Consider the following 18,713-nt stretch of genomic DNA (forward strand, 5'->3'; position numbering starts at 1 on the left):
CACTGGACCCAAGGTAAACTGGAAAACCCGGAATGAGGATCGATGAATCGGACCGTGAATCGGAATGCGGATTTCACGGACCGGACCATGACACTCACTCCAGTACAATCGCATGTTTATTGTGATTCTTTTTCTCAGTTAATCTGAGAGGGGGTAAGTTCAAAGGAGATGTGAGAGGCAAGTTCTTTCACACAGAGATTGGTGGGTGTCTGGAATGCCTGGGGTGATGGTAGCGGCAGATATATTAGAGACTTTTAAGAGACGCTGAGACAGGCACATAAATGTGAAGAACATGGAGGGAGATGGACATTGTGCAGGCACAAGGAATCAGTTTAGTGGCCATTTGGTCGCTAATTTATTTGGCTGAGCTCAACATGATGGGCCGAACTTTGTTGACGTACTTTGTTACGTCAGCAATATTTCAATGTTATTTTCAGTTCGGTGCATTGTTTTACCGTACCGAGCTGCAGAAATCCTTTCAGCATTTTGTCCAACTTTGCCTACTCATTCCTGATTCCCACATCACTCTCTGGGACTGGGAGCCTTTCCCCATCACCAGGTCTGAGGAAAAGCGGGGAATCCTCTGTCACGGTTTCCTTCTCTGTGAGTTCTGTGATTTCCTGTAAACATGGAAGGTGTTGAGTGCTGGACTGAGTGAAAGAGAATGGAGAAGACATTATCTGCTCAGTGATGAAACGTCTCAGTGACTTTGATCACAGGAACAGTTACTGGGCAGCCCCTTTATCTATTCTGTAAATTACCGGGTTCGGTAATTAGCAGCAAAGCACATGACTGTGGAAATTACATATCAGAATATTATTAGAGTCACAGAGCCCAGCAGCACTGAAACAGGCATTTCGGCCCTTCTAGTCAATACAGACCCGTTTTTGTTTTTACTGCCAACAACCTGCATACACTTCCCATCCATGTCCTTACCCAAATTTTTCTTTAGTGTCTAACTTGAACGCACATCCACCACTTCCACTGGCAGCTCATTCCACACTCTCACCAAACTCTGAGTGAAGAATTCCCCTTCAGATTCCCGAAAAAAATTCACATTTCACCCTGAAATATCAGGTGTGACAGTGGGAGAGTGGGTCTGGAACCAGAGGAAATAGCAGAGGTACTTAATGAATACTTTACTTCAGCATTCACTATGGAAAAGGATCTTAGTGATTGTAGTGATGACTTGCAGCAGACTGAAAAGCTTGAGCATATAGATATTAAGAAAGTGGATGTGCTGCAGCTTTTCGAAAGCATCAAGTTGAATAAGTCGCGGGTATTGGATAAGATGTACCCCGTCTACTGTGAGAGGCGAGGGGGGAGATTGCTGAGCCTCTGGCAATGATCATCAATGGGGACCAGAGAGTTTCCGGAGGATTGGAGAGTTGCGGATGTTGTTCCTTTATTGAAGAAAGGTTGTAGAGATTGCCCAGGAAATTATAGACCAGTGATTCTTACCTCAGTGGTTGGTAAGTTGATGGAGAAGTTCCTAAGAGGCAGGATTTATAAACATTTGGAGAGGTATAATATGACTAGTAATAGTCAGCATGACTTTGTCAAGGATAGGTCGTGCCTTACGAGCCCGATTGAATTTTTTGAGGATGTGACTAAACACGTTGATGAAGGTATAGCAGTAGAGCAGTAGATGTAGTGTATATGGATTTCAGCAAGGCATTTCATAAGGTAACCCATGTAAGGCTTATTGAGAAAGTAAGGAGGCATGGGAGCCAATGGGACATTGCTTTGTAGATCCAGAACTGGCTTGCCCACTGAAGGCAAAGAGTGGTTGTAGCTGGGTCATATTCTGTAGGGAGGTCGGTGACCAGTGGAGTGCCTCAGGGATCTGTTCAGGGACCCTTACTCTTTGTGATTTTTATAAATGACCTGGATCAGCAAGTGGAGGGATGGGTTAGTAAGTTTACTGATGACACAAAGGTTGGATGTTTTGTGGATAGCGTGGATGGCTGTCAGAGTTTACAGCGGAACATTGATAGGATGCAGAACAGGGCTGAGAAGTGGCAGATGGAGTTCAGCCCAGGTAAGTGTGAAATGGTTCATTTTGGTAGGTCAAATATGATGGCAGTGAAAATATCGGGACTGAGATGAGGGGAAATGTCTCCGAGGGTGGTGAATGTCTGTAAATCCCCACCACAGAGGGCGGTGATGACTCGGTGATCGTCCTCACATAAAACAGAGGCTGGCAGATTTGTGGAGACCCAAGGGATCGAGAAAACGAGGATCGGCAGAAGCATGTGGCTGAGATGGGAGAGTAGCCTCCATCTTACTGATGGTTAGAGGGGCCGAATGGCCTCCTCCTGTTGTTTCTCACTTAATGTTTCAGTGTTCCTGTCCAGTGAGGCTAGAGGAATGTGAATAAAAATGAGTGTTTATAAACATAGACTGATTTAAATGACAAACACGAGGAAATTTGCAGATGCTGGAAATTCAAGCAACGCACACAAAATGCCGGTGGAACGCAGCAGGTTAGGCAGCATCTATAGGGAGAAGCGCTGTCCACGTTTCGGAACTTTTCAGGACTGTCGAAGGGTCTCGGCCCGAAGCGTCGACAGCGCTTCTCCCTATAGATGCTGCCTGACCTGTTGCGTTCCACCAGCATTTTGTGTGTGTTGACTGATTTAAACGAAACCTGCTCATTTTCTGTGTGGGTCTGAATTGTGTGTCGGGATGGGAAGTGAATCGAAACTATAACTCTGAGAACTCTGTGACCTGGGGCTGGAGGGAAAGTGATCGGGGAAGATATCGAGGGAAAATTTAAATACGTATGGAAATGATATAGGGAAATAATGAAATAATTTGGGAAATGCGGCGGTGGGTAGGGCAGTATGTGAAGGGCGAGGAACAGTCACCGGTCACATGGGAGACCCGCCAGCGTCACGTGATCATGTTTTACTGCAGATAGGCAGCATTTGCGGGGTTATTTGCGGGGTTGTTTCCGTGGCCCCGCCCACCGCCTGTGCCGCATGAAGCACAGTGCGCATGCTCACATGCCCGAGCAAGGCAGTGATGTTTTTTTCGTTCTTTGTGGAAGTGGGTCAGCGGTGTGTCCGGGTTCGGGATCAGGATCCGGAGGGTGTGCCGGAGACAGATTATTCTCTGCGGGGCAACACCAACAATTTCCCTTCGGTGAGTATTGAAGCCGGTCCCGAGCGGGGAGGTCTGACGTTGAGCAGTGACTTAACTTCCCCGAACTCAAACAAAAGAAAATCTGCAGTTGCTGGAAATTCGAGCAACGCGCACAAAATGCTAGAGGAACTCAGCAGTCCGGGCAGAATCTAGGGGAAGAATACAGTCGACATTACCGGCCGAAACCCTTCGGCAGGACTGGAGAATAAAAGATGGGGGTGGGGAGGGAAGAGAGAAACACAGGGTGATCGGTGAAACCTGAAGGGGGAGGGGATGAACTTTCCCGAACTGGCGGCCTCGCCTCGCTTCCTTCACAGAATCTGCCGGGGTCGGTCCGGGTTGTGAGACCTTCACACCGAACCGTCTGAGATGAGCCGCCGTTCAGCCCCTGGTGTTCTGGTCCTATTAGCAGGATGAAGTAAAGATAGATAGATAGATAGATACTTTATTCATCCCCATGGGGAAATTCAGTCTTTTTTCCAATGTCCCATACACTTGTTGTAGCAAAACTAATTACATACAATACTTAACTCAGTAAAAATATGATATGCATCTAAATCACTATCTCAAAAAGCATTAATAATAGCTTTTAAAAAGTTCTTAAGTCCTGGCGGTTGAATTGTAAAGCCTAATGGCATTGGGGAGTATTGACCTCTTCATCCTGTCTGAGGAGCATTGCATCGATAGTAACCTGTCGCTGAAACTGCTTCTCTGTCTCTGGATGGTTCTATGTAGAGGATGTTCAGGGTTTTCCATAATTGACCGTAGCCTACCCAGCGCCCTTCGCTCAGCTACCGATGTTAAACTCTCCAGTACTTTGCCCACGACAGAGCCCACCTTCCTTACCAGCTTATTAAGACGTGAGACGTCCCTCTTCTTAATGCTTCCTCCCCAACACGCCACCACAAAGAAGAAGGCGCTCTCCACAACTGACCTATAGAACATCTTCAGCATCTCACTACAGACATTGAATGACGCCAACCTTCTAAGGAAGTACAGTCGACTCTGTGCCTTCCTGCACAAGGCATCTGTGTTGGCAGTCCAGTCTAGCTTCTCGTCTAACTGTACTCCCAGATACTTGTAGGTCTTAACCTGCTCCACACATTCTCCATTAATGATCACTGGCTCCATATGAGGCCTAGATCTCCTAAAGTTATTAGTTGAAGCATTGCGTTCAAAAGTCGGGAATTTGCGTTGCAGCTTTATAAAACTAATTCGACCACATCTAGAGTGTTTCACACAGTTCTGGTCGCTCCCATTCTCGGAAGGATGTCGGGGCTTTGGAGAGGGCGCAGAAGAGGTTTACCAGGATATTGCCTGGATTAGAGAGCACGAGCTATAACAGGAGGTTGGACAAACTTGTGTTGTTTTTCCGGAGCTGTGCCGGCTGGGGCGAGACTGGATAGACGTTTATAAGATTACCAGAGGATTAGAAGCCATGTCTCAGAAAGGCAGCGTCCATTATCAAGGACCTCCAGCACCCAGGGCATGTGGTTTTCTCAATGTTACCAGCAGGTCAGGAGGTACAGAAGTCTGAACGCTCACACTCAGTGATTCAGGAACAGTTTCTTCCCCTCTGCCATCCGATTGCTAAATGGATATTGAACCCTTGAACACTACCTCACATTTAAAATATATAGTATTTCTGTTTGTTGCACGATTTTTAATTTATTCACAGTGTTACGTACCCCGTAACTGGGTGTCTGACCAGCAGAGAAAGAAGAATACGTTGGAGTCTGGTGGTACCAAACTAAAGGTGTTTATTAGTAAACTACACAATACACTATCAAAAATGCAAATATACATATAAAACAAGTTAGCAGTAATAAACCTAAAAGTGTAGGAATAATAATAATAAATAATAAACTAGCTCTATCGATGTCTAGGGGTAAATGAATTGTCATAGGAAAGTATAGAGTTCAGTTCATAAATGCTGAGGTGGTTATGGCTGTTGTATTGAAATCGTTGGAGAGAGAGTGAGAGCGAGCGAGATGTAACAGCAACAGCTGCGGCAGACAAACCTTTTGTGGCTTTCTTAATCCATCATATCGTTATGGCCATTCAGTTATGACCCCTCCCTCCTTCAGCTAGACCATTCTTCTGTGGTGGACTCATCACTCTGGCATGAGTGGAGACACACACAAGTCCCCACTGGCCCTGCTGTAACACTGTGAGCTTTACTGACCGATCTCCTGGTTCGGTCTCCGAACGTGGTGTCTGAAGGATGTCTCTCCAGACCTGCCTTTTATCCCCACTCACGGGGTCTCAGCTATCCATCAACTCTGAATGACCGTGTCCATCAAATCAGGCCACTACTGCTATCTCCTGAGGAATGCTATCTCCTGAGGAAGGAGCAAAGTGAAGTCCTTGTAGTGGAAGGTAAATAATCCAGGAAGAGTCATAATACAGTAAATCAACAGTCTCTCTCCCCCTCTTATCTGTAGCAGATGTTCTTGCCTGGGCTTTATCTCTCTCTTTCATGAGCAGCATAACAACAGCAATAGTTCGTAGTTCTCAGGAGGGGGGTTGGGAATGGTTAACTCTGCACCCCATTGTCCATCAGGTCTGTTCATCACTCATAACAACAGAAACATAGAAAACCTACAGCACAATACAAGCCGTTCGGCCCACTAAGTTGTGCCAACATGTCCCTACCTTCGGAATTACTATGGATACCCATAGCCCTCTATTTTTCTAAGCTAGTTTTTCATTATTTTTCTCCAGTGTCTCCAGGTACCTATCCAAAAGACACTATCATACCCACCTCCACCACCGTTGCTGGTAGCCAATTCCACACACTCACCACTCTCTGAGTAAAAAACTTATCCCTATCATTTCCTCTGCAACTACACACGAGCACCTTAAACCTGTGTTGTCTTGTCATAACCATTTCAGACCTGGGAAAAAGTCTCTGACTATCCACATGATCAATGCCTCTCACCATCTTATACACCTCTATCAGGTCACCTCTCATCCTCCGTTGCTCCAAGTAGAAAAGGCCGAGTTCACTCAAACAATTTTAAAAAGGCATGCTCCCCAAACCAGGTAACATCTGTGTAAATCTCTGCAACCTTTCTATGGTTTCCACATGCTTCATGTAGTGTGGCAACCAGATTGAGCAAATTGGGGTGTGACCAGCATCAGATATAGCTGCAACATTACCTCTCGGCTCCTAAATTTAATCCCGCGATTGAGGAAGGTCAATGCACCATATGCCTTCTTAACCACAGAGTCAACCTGCGTAGCAGCTTTGAATGTCCTATGGACTGGGAACCCAAGATCCCTCTGATCCTCCACACTGCCAAGAGTCTTACCATTAATACTATATTCTGCCGTCATGTTTGACCTAACAAAATGAACCACTTCACACTTATGCTGGTTGAACTCCATTTGCCACTTCTTAGCCCATTTTTGCATCCTATCGATGTCCCGCTGAAACCTCTGACAGCTCTCCACCCTATCCACAACTCCCCCAACCTTTGTGTCATCAGCAAATTTACTAACCCATCCCTCCACTTCCTCATCCAGGTCATTCATAAAAATCATGAAGAGTAAGGGCCCCAGATATATGTATACTGTAATTGATTTAGTTATTTTTATTATTTTAATTAGGGTCTTTTTGTTCTATATTATGTATTGCATTGAACTGCTGCTGCGCAGTTAACAAATTTTCTGACACACGCCATTCATAATAAACCTGATTGTGATTCTGAGTGGACTGATGATACATTTTTCCTGGGGCTTGAAATGTCTGATACATTTCAGGTGAGAGGAGATCTGAGCGGCAGGTTTGCTTCTTTCCACAGAGTGGTGGGATACCCCACTGGTCACATGATCACATTTGCCCCTCCCATTTAACAACAAATGGGCAGCATCTGCCCATCTGTTTCTGAGGCACTCACTTCGCGCATGCTCTCTGTCTTCGGCTGGGCGGTGTTTTCATTTCCGCTCAGTGCTGAAGTACTTCATCTGTGGGATTGGGAAAGGGTCCTCATCTTCTGGGTGGTGGAGCCAGGGGTCGGGATCACTGTCTGCGGGCCGAAGATATTGCGTTCCCATTGTTGAGTATTGAGACCAGTCCCGAGCAGGGAGATCCATTGTTGGCCGTGAGCCCTGAACTGATCACTAATTACTCATTTATTTTCCGATTATCTGGGCTTGTCAAAAATGTGTGGACTTCACTTAACCTGCATTGAACGATTCAAACCAGGAGCCCAGGCTGTCTATTTCCGCAGAGTTGAAATGGAAGTCCCGCCAATAGGTCATGTGAGGCTGTGTGCCGCAGATCTGCCCCGCCCTCCGCTTTGTGACGCAAGATCACATAGTGTGATTTTCGCCACTGTGTTCATTAACTTCCCTGAACTCGCCTCGTTTCCTGAGGCTGCTCACATTTGTCCTTGAGCTTTCTGGCTGTTGTGTCTTCTCCCGGACTGGGGTGGGTGAGAAAGGAGAATGTTCCAGGTTGTGGGGATCTTTGATTTCACTGCCTGCTTTACCGAGGGACTGGGAAGTCTAGGGGGGAGAGTGGTTTCTGTGATGTGCACGTGGGCAAGTGGTTAAGCAATCTGAAGGTCATGAGTTTGAGCCTCAGGTCAGGCAGTGTGTTGTATCCTTGAGCATGGCACTTAACCACACGTTGCTCCTGCACGTTTATAGCCCAGATGGATCAAATCACCTAATCCTGTTCCTGTGTCTTATGTATTACCATGACAGAATGATGACTCCTTCTTATCCCATATTGTTTTGTGATGTGTGAGGGGCAATAAAAGATTGTTCACTGAGATTATTATATTTGGCTTCAACGTTTAAATTTCAGTGAGTTTTGTTCTTAGTAACATTAAGCAGAAATGTTTGGTTCTCCTTTTCATTGTTAATGTGCTTCATTATCTCTCTGGTTAATGTTAGACCTGCGGTGAGAGGTTTATTGGAAGAAAAACCCCAACTGCAAGCAAACCATGGCTAAAGATGTGGGAATAGCAACAACTGAACTAGCCCGAGGACTGAGAGCATCAACTGGAGAGAACACCTCTGAATCAGCTGACTTGGAGTTCCGAGTGAGTCAGTGAGGAGGAAGTTTGGTGAGTCTCATTTACTCAAACACTGGTCCTTTATACATTATATACCTGTACAATAGAAGGTGGGAAATAGTTGGTGAGACTGAATGTGCCCAGAAGAACCATTTATGCCTCTGTCAGACACAGTTGCAATCACTGCAGGTCTGGTAATGTGCTTCCAGCAGCCCAGCCCTTTAAAATCACTCGCATTTTGTGGAAGTCGGATCTGGATAAAATGGTGGAAATCGGGCAGAATCTCAAGTTGCTGGAGATCTGCATTAAAAACTGAAAATGAAGTCATCGTGACAAAGTGTTTTTAACCTGAATTGTAAATATTGTTCCTCTCCCCACAGGTGTTCCTCACATGCTGAGCAGTTTGGTAATTCCAATTTCTTTTTATTACATTCACTCTGGATTGGTTTATGTTTCCTGAAATGTACCGGTTTTAATATGGACATGGAAATGGCTCACTCTGTGATAGTAGAACAGTAAAGTAACCACAACTTTCCCCTGCAAATTACCCTGGTACCAATTAGTTTGTTATTCCTAGAAATGTGTTCAGTACAGTTGCTGCGAACAAGGTTTACAAAAATAATCTCAGGAATGTTCGGCGTTATGTATGAGGAGCATTTGATGGCTCTGGACCTGTGCTCAATGGAGTTTAGAGGGACGGTGGGGGTGGTGGAGGGATGTATGGTTAAGTAAACCTACCAACTGCTGAAAAGCCTGGATACAGTGGACATGGAGAGGATGTTTCCATTAGACTGTGATCTGACAGCACAGTCTCGGAATAAAGAAGCTTCCCTTTAAAACTGAGAGGAGAAGAATTTTTTGGCCAGAAGATGTCTGATCTGTGGAATTTGTTGCCACAGAGGCTGGTTGAAGCTGCCATTTGGGTATATTTATGACAGCGATTAACATATTCCTGATTGCTGAGTAGCTCAGGGTTACAGGAGGAAGGCAGGAATATGGTGTTGGAATGAAAATCAGCTGTGGTTAAATGGTGGGGCAGACCAGATGGATCGAATCATCTAATTTTGTTCCTGACTGAATGATGGCTCCTCCTTATCCCGTATCATTTTGTGATGTGTGAATGACAATAACAAATGTTTACTGAGATCATTATATCAGCCTTTAACGTTTTGTTCTTAGTAACATTAACCAGAAATGTTTGGTTCTCCTTTTTATTGTTATTGTGCTTCATTATCTCTCTGGTTAAAGTTAGACCTGCGGTGAGAAGTTTATTGGAAGAAAAAGCCCAACTAGAAGCGAACCACGGCTGAAGACGAGGGAACAGCAACAAGTGAAACAGCCTGAGGACTGAAAGCATTAACTGGAGAGAACAGCTCTGCCTCAAGAGACTCGGAGATTCCATTTATTCAGTCAGGAGAAAGTTTGGTGAGTCTCATTTACTCAAACTCTGATCCTTTAGACATTACATACCTGTATACGGGAAGGTGGGATATAGTTGGAGCGAGACTGAATGTGCCCAGAAGAACCATTTATGCCTCTGTCAGACCCAGTTGCAATCACTGCAGGTCTGGTAATGAGCTTCCAGCTTCCAGCGCTTTAAAACCACTCCTATTCTGTGGAAGTCGAATCTGGAGAGAGTCACTCAGAGACCGTATAAGTACAAATGCTTTGTTCCAAGCACCTGAGGCTTACTCAGTTAGTCACTCAGACAGGCACAGTCGATGACTGTCCCCACCCAATCCACTAACTGACTAACAATTCCCCTTACACCACAGATATATCCATCCAGATACTCCCCACGCAACACAGGCTGCAGCCAAAGATATTTACTACATGACCCGCCCCTATAGACAAGTTACAGAACAGTCATAATGGCTTCCAGACACAGAACAGACTGACGCTGTCCTATCTCTACACATGAGTGCACAATGAGATAAGCATCCTGAAACCCTAGCTAGCTACCCTGAAGAAGAAATATGGCTCAGCACGGCTTAGTACATCTGTTGATCATCAGCAATTTCTTTCAGAAAAACAGGCTGCTATTGTTTAATGAAGTGTTAACCCTTTTACATACTTTATCATTCCATCTTTTAGATCATTACATGATCAACAAAGCAGTAACTTTTTACAGAGAAAGCAACTGAGTACAGCTTTGACTTCTCAGTGGGTAATGACAGTGTACAACAGTAATTATAACAAAGATATGTACAACTATTAGGCCATAATGCAGTATCATGCCCCACATATTACCAAACAGGCCTTCAAGATCACCGTTTCGATCCTTCGGTGAACCCGTGTAAATCCTGCCCTACTTTCTTGATGCTGTCAATCTCCTTTGCAGTGTGCTTGGAGAGGGATGTAATGTTAGTAGATTCATCAGGGATATAGGTGCAGCATTCTGTGTCAATAACAGCACAGGTTCCCCCTTTCTCAGCTGGGACAAAATCTAAAGCCGTACAATTCTGTAGGACTGTTTGTCATATTGCAATAATTTCAGTGGATATTTCTGTAACTTGGGCCTGTGTTTCTGTCAGGGCCCTTGCAGTATTGTGGCCAGCTCCTCAAGTGCTGTATCCAAATTGATCATCTCTCATGAATTCCCGGCTACTCCATAGGAGAGAAAAGTAATCATACAAAATCAATCAGTCTCAGTTGTTCCTCTCGGCTGCTGGGCACCTGCAAGTATGGCCAGGATGCATGTTTCCCAGGACAGGAAGTTTCGTTTGGTGGGGGCCTGAGACACCTTTCCTCAAAACACTGACAGCCACAGTCATCTCTGTCTGGACCACAGGTCCTCATCTCACTTCCCCGGATGTTATTTGAGAAAGCCCAGGCTGAGAATTCCTCACTCTGGATGAGCGGGATTACTGACATTGGAACCATAGTTTTACCATGCTGTGGAATTTCAGCACAAACCCAGCAGGCCCCTAGTTCTACCTGTTTGGCATAGGTATGACAGAAAGACAGAAATGTGTTAACATGGGGGCCCCCGGATGCTGGGGTGAGCCCTCTCAAAGACATAAACATGAACACCACTAACAACCAATACATTTTCCATTAGTCCGAGAGAGACCTTCTACACAGTTCCTTCAGTAACCTGTTTGGCGCCTAATGATGTATCCACCGAGATTGCCCCTTCAGTTTCACAGCCGTTGGAGTGGTCGGCAACACCTGATATGGTCCTCTCCACCGAGGTCCAAGATTCCCTTAATTCCAGTTCTTCATCAGGAAAAAAAATCCCAGGTTCCATGGTGCGGAGTAGTTCTCTTCCTTGTAAGCCTGTCATACCTGTGAATGTATGCTTGGAAAATCTTGGTTAGTTGGCATATATATTTCCCCATGTCTTCCCCTCGCGTATGAATATCCAATTTTGCTGGTAGACTTTCTGGGAGCAATGATACACAAGGTCTTAGTCCCCAGGGTGTTTTCATGGACCATCCATAAATGATTTCAGCTGGTGACAACCCTGTTTTCCCCTGTGGGGTAACCCTCATGTGGAACTGGGTGACGGTAGGACCTTCAACCGAGTCCAGTCTCCACTGTTACATTGGCCAGTTTACTCTTCAGAATGCCATTGGCTCTCTGCACTGTGCCAGCGGCCCGTGGGTGGTGTACACAGTGGAATTGTTGCTTGATAGCTAGTTTGTTACGTATGCCTTTGTTTACCTTCATCACGAAGTGTGGGTCATTGTCAGAGCTCAGCATCTCTGGCAGGCCGTACCTGGGAAGTATTTCCCGTAATAATACCCTCACAACAGTCATAACAGTATTATTGGTAGTTGGAACAGCTTCAACCCATCTACTAAACACATCTATAATATCTAAGCAGCATCTATAGCAATGTACTCTAGGCAATTCAATAAAATCATCCTGTAGACACAAAAAGGTCCACCTGGCAAGGGAGTTGTACCCGGTGTGCAGGGTACAGGTTACCAACTATTCCCTCCTTTCCCATGTGCATACAATTATGTATATAATCGACCAATATTAGTAAAAACTGTGTAGGAACACAAACCTGTCCCGCTAGGTGATCCAAAAACCCAGGTCGGGGTCTTTCTGGCACCCTATCTGGGACCACAGTTTGTGCTCCTCCTCAGAGGCGTCCCCCTGAGAAGAACAAAACTCGAGGTAGCTGTAGAGCGGTGAGTAAGTTGTTTACAAAGGTGGCATTACTAATGGGGTGGCCAGAGGAAGTCAGGAATCCCCATGTTCCCAGAGAGCCCCGTAGTCATGTACAATTCCAAATGCATAACGGGAGTCTGTGTAAACGTTCCCACTTTAGTCTGTTGCTGGGATACAGGCATGAGTCAGAGCAAACAGCTCAGCCTTCTGGGCGGAGACAGCTGCTTCAAAAGATGCCTGTTCAATTACTTCACCGTCCATCATTATTGCATAGTCAGAATATTGTTACCCTGCTGGATCCACAAAAGAGTTTCCATCCTCATAAAACGTTGCCTCGGGATTGAGGGGATATTGCTATCTGGTGATCCAGACAGGGGGGCAGTTGGTGCGACAGACTTCTTGGCCTGAAATTGCACAGAGATGGGGTACAGCGTCTTGGGATCGGTCAATATTAAAAGGTTGTCTTACCAGATATCCCGTCTTCACCTCAGACTCCTTCCCGTATTAGACTAGACCCACGGCAACGTCTTGCCAGTCTCCCTCGGTGCTGGAGGCTTGTTTCGTTAGGGTTTAGGCCAGGAACCCTGGGCTCTTTGGCTTGAACCCAGTGCAAACCCTAATGGTGGTATGGGGAACTACCAGTTCTGTCTGTTGCCAAAGGAAATCTGGAAATTCGGCCAGTAATGCAAAACCGTCTCTTCCTTTAACCTGTCTAATCATCGTGACTGGGAACTTCTGTCCATCGAGGGGTGCATAATATTGGCTTTCCTCAGTGGCACACCCCGTAGGGTCAAAGCACAGAGTCACATGAGGGTCGGCTGCTGGCAGAAGGAGTGGAGTCCAAACTAAGTGCCCTCCACTTGGGGGTCGGAAACTGGGGAAGCTGTCGGTTGTTCACCTGTCAAGGGTGACAGCATTGTCTGTGCAAAGAATCTCGACTTCCAACAGACAGAGCAAGTCTCTCCCTGCAAGATTACACCCCCGTCTGGTGGTGACTGTAAATGAAACCACACATTGGTTCCCCTGGAATTCCACCTGCGGTGGCTGGGTACGTGAATACGAACGTTCCATGCCTTCGAACCCAGACAGAGTGATTGTAGCATCTGATAGCTGGAATCACTTTTCCGATACTATTTCCTGATCGAGACTGGTTGTGGTTGCCCTCATATCAATCATAAATGGAACTGGATTTCCAGCAACTTGCAATATTACATTGGGCTCTTCCTGACGGTTGGCACTCATGGTTGGAAGCATCTTCTTGTCAATTTCTAAACGGGTTGTTGTCCCCACATGTCCCTTGTTAGGTTTTTGTTCCCATTTCTGTTCCTCAGATATAGCCTGCTCGCATCCTTCTTCTAGCTGAGCATATTCACCTTTAATATTAGTTCCCTTCGGGGTTGATCGAGATTCAAAAGTTGGGTCCTAATGATATGTCAAAGCTCGTCGCATTAGATTTCGGTCATTGTCAGTCCAATCCATATTATTTGTTTTAATCATGTTGGCGAACTTAGTTGCTAAGCATTGGAGCAGTAGGGCATTGAACTGGGGGGACAGATTCCCATCATTAAAGTCTTGGTCTCCTGCGAAGGTGCCGTAGCAGGCCACAAATCGCTCTCAATAGTCTGGTCCCGATTCCCCAGGCTTAGGTTTGCATTCAGGTACTTTAGTGATGTTTACAGGTTGCTGGAGAGCCCTTTCCAAGGCTTGAATGATCTGGTCCATCTGTTCATTCTCATTATGTTTTCCCATCTGTAACTCCTGATAGGTTTGGTATCTCAATTCTGCCTTCCATTTCCACCCATCATCAGCTGAGAGAATCATGCAGGAGAGACCGAATAAATCTTGCAGAGTCGCATTAAACATTTGTACAGTACTGTGGACACACTGAGCAAACTGTGCTGGTTTTTCTTTTCTATCTGGGGCCTGATTCATGATCATTATCATTTCTTGAGGCTTCCAGGGAGCATACACAGGATTCACTGAGGGCTGTCCCTCCTCCTAGTCCTAGGGGGAGCATTTGCTACTGCTGTTCAGGAGGATTTAAACTAATGTGGCAGGGGGATAGGAACAAGTGCAGAGAGACAGAGGGGTGCAAAATGAGAGTAGAAGCAAAAAGTAGTAAGGTGAAAAGTAAAAGTGGCAGGCAGTCAAATCCAGGGCAAAAATCAAAAAGGGCCACTTTTCAACATAATTGTATAAGGGCTAAGAGTGTTGTAAAAACAAGCCTGAAGGCTTTGTGTGTCAATGCAAGGAGCATTCATAATAAGATGGATGATTTGAATGTGCAGATAGTTATTAATGAATATGATATAGTTGGAATCACAGAGACATGGCTCTAGGGTGACCAAGGATGGGAGCTCAACATCCAGGGATATTCAATATTCAGGAGGGATAGACAGGAAAGAAAAGGAGGTGGGGTAGCTTTGCTGGTTAGAGAAGAGATTAACGCAATAGAAAGGAAGGACATTAGCCTGGAGGATGTGGAATCGATATGGGTAGAGCTGCGTAACACTAAGGGGCATAAAACGCTGGTGGGATTTGTGCACAGGCCACCTAACAGTAGTAGTGAAGTTGGGGATGGCATTAAACAGGAAATTAGAAATGCGTGCAAAAAAGGAATAGCAGTTATAATGGGTGACTTCAATCTACATATAGATTGGGTGAACCAAATTGGTAAGGGTGCTGAGGAAGAGGATTTCTTAGAATGGTTTTCTGAACCAACATGTCGAGGAACCAACTAGAGAGCAGGCCATTCTAGACTGGGTATTGAGCAATGAGGAAGGGTTAATTAGCAATCTTGTCATGCGAGGCATCTTGTGTAAGAGTGACCATAATATGGTGGATTATTTCATTAAGATGGTGAGTGACATAGTTAATTCAGAACCAAATGTTCTGAACTTAAAGAAGGGCAACTTTGAAGGTATGAGACGTGAATTAGCTACGACAGACTGGCAAATGATATTTAAAGGGTTGACGGTGGATAGAAACATAGAAAATAGGTGCAGGAGTAGGCCATTCGGGCCTTCGAGTCTGCACCGCCATTCAGTATGATCATGGCTGATCATCCAACTCAGAACCCTGTACCTGCTTTCTCTCCATACCCCCGATCCCTTTAGCCACAAGGGCCATATCTAAATACAGCCAATGAACTGGCCTCAACTGTTTCCTGTAGCAGAGAATTCCACAGATTCTCCACTTTCTGTGTGAAGAAGTTTTTCCTCATCTCGGTCCTAAAAGTCTTCCCCTTTAACCTTAAACTGTGACCCCTCGTTCTGGACTTCTCCAACATTGGAAACAATCTTCCTGCATCTAGCCTATCCAATCCCTTTAGAATTGTATACGTTTCAATAAGATCCCCCATCAATCTTCAAAATTCCAGTGAGTATAAGCCTAGTCGATCCAGTCTTTCTTCATCTGAAAGTCCTGCCATCCCAGGAGTCAATCTGGTGAACCTTCTTTGTACTCCCTCTGTGGCAAGAATGTCTTTCGTCAGTTTAGGGGACCAAAACTGCTCACAAGGTGCGGTCTCACCAAGTCCTTGTACAACTGCAGTAGAACCTCCCTGCTCCTGTACTCAAATCCTTTTGCTATGAATGCTAGCATACCTTTCGCCTTTTTCACCGCCTGCTGTTCCTGCATGCCTCCCTTCAATGACTGGTGTACAATGACACCTAGGTCTCATTGCACCTCCCCTTTTCCTAATCGGCCACCGTTCAGATAATAATTTGTTTTCCTGTCCTTGCAACCAAAGTGAATAACCTTACATTTATCCACATTAAATTGCATCTGCCATGAATTTGCCCACTCACCTAACCTATCCAAGTCACCCTGCATCCTCTTAGCATCCTCCTCACAGCTAACACCGCCACCCAGCTTCGTGTCATCCGCAAACTTGGAGATGCTGCATTTAATTCCCTCATCTAAATCATTAATATATATTGTAAACAACTGGGGTCCCAGCACTGAGCCTTGCGGTACCCCACTAGTCACTGCCTGCCATTCTGAAAAGGTCCCGTTTACTCCCACTCTTTGCTTCCTGTCTGCCAACTAATTCTCTATCCACATCAATACCATACCCCCAATACCGTGTGCTTTAAGTTTACACACTAATCTCCTGTGTGGGACCTTGTCAAAAGCCTTTTGAAAATCTAAATATACCACATCTACTGGCTCTCCCCTATCCACTCTACTAGTTACATCTTCAAAAAATTCTATAAGATTCGTCAGACATGACTTTCCTTTCACAAATCCATGCTGACTTTGTCCGATGATTTCACCTCTTTCCAAATGTGCTGTTATCACATCTTTGATAACCGACTCTAGCATTTTCCCCACCACCAACATCAGACTAACCGGTCTATAAATTCCCGGTTTTTCTCTCCCTCCTTTTTTAAAAAGTGGGGTTACATTAGCCACCCTCCAATCCTCAGGAACTAATCCAGAATCTAAGGAGTTTTGAAAAATTATCACTAATGCATCCACTATATATTGGGCTACTCTGGGATGCAGACCATCTGGCCCTGGGGATTTATCTGCCTTTAATCCCTTCAATTTACCTAACACCACTTCCCTACTAACATGTATTTCCCTCAGTTCCTCCATCTCACTAGACCCTTGGTCCCTTACTATTTCCGGAGGATTATTTATGTCCTCCTTCGTGAAGACAGAACCAAAGTAGTTATTCAGTTGGTCTGCCATGTCTTTGTTCCCTATGATCAATTCACCTGTTTCTGACTGGAAAGGTCCTTACATTTGACTTGACCAATCTTTCTCTTTTCACATATCTGTAAAAGCTTTTACAGTCAGTTTTTATGTTCCCTGCCAGCTTTCTCTCATAATCTTTTTTCCCTTTCCTATTTAAGCCCTTTGTCCTCCTGTACTGGTCTCTTAATTTCTCCCAGTCCTCAGGTGTGCCGCTTTTTTTTGCTAATTTATATGTTTCTTCTTTGGACTTGATACTATCTCTAATTTCCCTTGTCAGCCACGGGTGCACTACCTTCCCTGGTTTATTCTTTTGCCAAACTGGGATGAACATTTGTTGTAGTTCATCCATGCGATCTTTAAATGCTTGCCATTGCATATCCACCATCAACCCTTTAAGTATCATTTGGCAGTCTATCTTAGCTAATTCACGTCTCATACCTTCAAAGTTACACTTCTTTCAGTTCAGAACCTTTGTTTCTGAATTAACTATGTCACTCTCCATCTTAATGAAGAATCCCACCATATTATAGTCACTCTTACCCAAGCCTCGCACGACAAGATTACTAACAAATCCTTTCTCATTGCTCAATACCCAATGTGGAATGGCCTGCTCTCTAGTTGGTTCCTCAACATTCATATGCAATGGCAAGCATTTACAGATTGCATGGATGAACTACAACAAATGTTCATCCCAGTTTGGCAAAAGAATAAACCAGGGAAGGTAGTGCACCCGTGGCTGACAGGGGAAATTAGGGATAGTATCAAGTCCAACGAAGAAACATACAAATTAGCCAGAAAAAGCGGCACACCTGAGGACTGGGAGAAATTCAGTGTCTAGCAGAGGAGGACAAAGGGATTAATTAGGAAAGGGAAAAAAGATTATGAGAGAAAGCTGGCAGGGAACATAAAAACTGACTGTAAAAGCTTTTATAGATAAGTGAAAAGAAAACGATTGGTTAAGACAAATGTAGGTCCCTTACAGTTATAAACAGGTGAATTGGTCATAGGGAACAAGGACATGGCAGACCAATTCAATAACTACTTTAGTTCTGTCTTCACTAAGGAGGACATAAATAATCTTCCGGAAATATAGAGGACCGAGGGTCTAGTGAGATGGAGGAACTGAGGGAAATACATGTTAGTAGGGAAGTGGTGTTAGGTAAATTGAAGGGATTAAAGGCAGATAAATCCCCAGGGTAAGATGGTCTGCATCCCAGAGTGCTTAAGAAATTAGCCCAAGAAATAGTGGATGCATTAGTGATAATTTTTCAAAACTCCTTAGATTCTGGATTAGTTTCTGAGGATTGGAGGGTGGCTAATGTGACCTCACTTTTTTTAAAAATGAGGGAGAGAGAAACCGGGGAATTATAGACCGGTTAGCCTGACATCGGTGGTGGGGAAAATGCTAGAGTTGGTTGTGAAAATGTGATAACAGCACATTTGGAAAGAGGTGAAATAATCGGACAACGTCAGCATGGATTTGTGAAAGGAAAATCATGTCTGGCGAATCTTATAGAGTTTTTTGAGGATGTAACTAGTCGAATGGATAAGGGAGAACAAGTGGATGTGGTATATTTGGATTTTCAAAAGGCTTTTGACAAGGTCCCACACAGGAGATTAGTGTGGAAACTTAAAGCACACAGTATTTTGGGTATGTTATTGATGTGGATAGAGAATTGGTTGGCAAACAGGAAGCAAAGAGTAGGAATAAAT

At 44.7% G+C, this 18,713-nt stretch overlaps 1 protein-coding gene across 5 annotated transcripts in view; it reads left to right on the plus strand.

Annotated features, from left to right (window-relative positions):
* Nucleotides 1-3,037: 3,037 nt before the first annotated feature.
* Nucleotides 3,038-18,713, plus strand: part of LOC140723105 (uncharacterized) — a 165,861-nt gene continuing 150,185 nt past the window's right edge. For 4 of the 5 annotated variants that reach the window (XR_012097807.1, XR_012097805.1, XR_012097806.1 and 1 more), the window contains exons 1-3: nucleotides 3,038-3,147; nucleotides 8,053-8,225; nucleotides 9,423-9,599. The gene's annotated coding sequence lies outside the window, so the exon portion shown is untranslated. The remainder of the gene's footprint in view (nucleotides 3,148-8,052; nucleotides 8,226-9,422; nucleotides 9,600-18,713) is intronic. The other variant, XM_073037731.1, reaches the window with a different exon arrangement.

The sequence above is a fragment of the Hemitrygon akajei genome, unplaced genomic scaffold (assembly GCF_048418815.1).
Source record: "Hemitrygon akajei unplaced genomic scaffold, sHemAka1.3 Scf000100, whole genome shotgun sequence".
NCBI classification, from domain to species: domain Eukaryota; kingdom Metazoa; phylum Chordata; class Chondrichthyes; order Myliobatiformes; family Dasyatidae; genus Hemitrygon; species Hemitrygon akajei.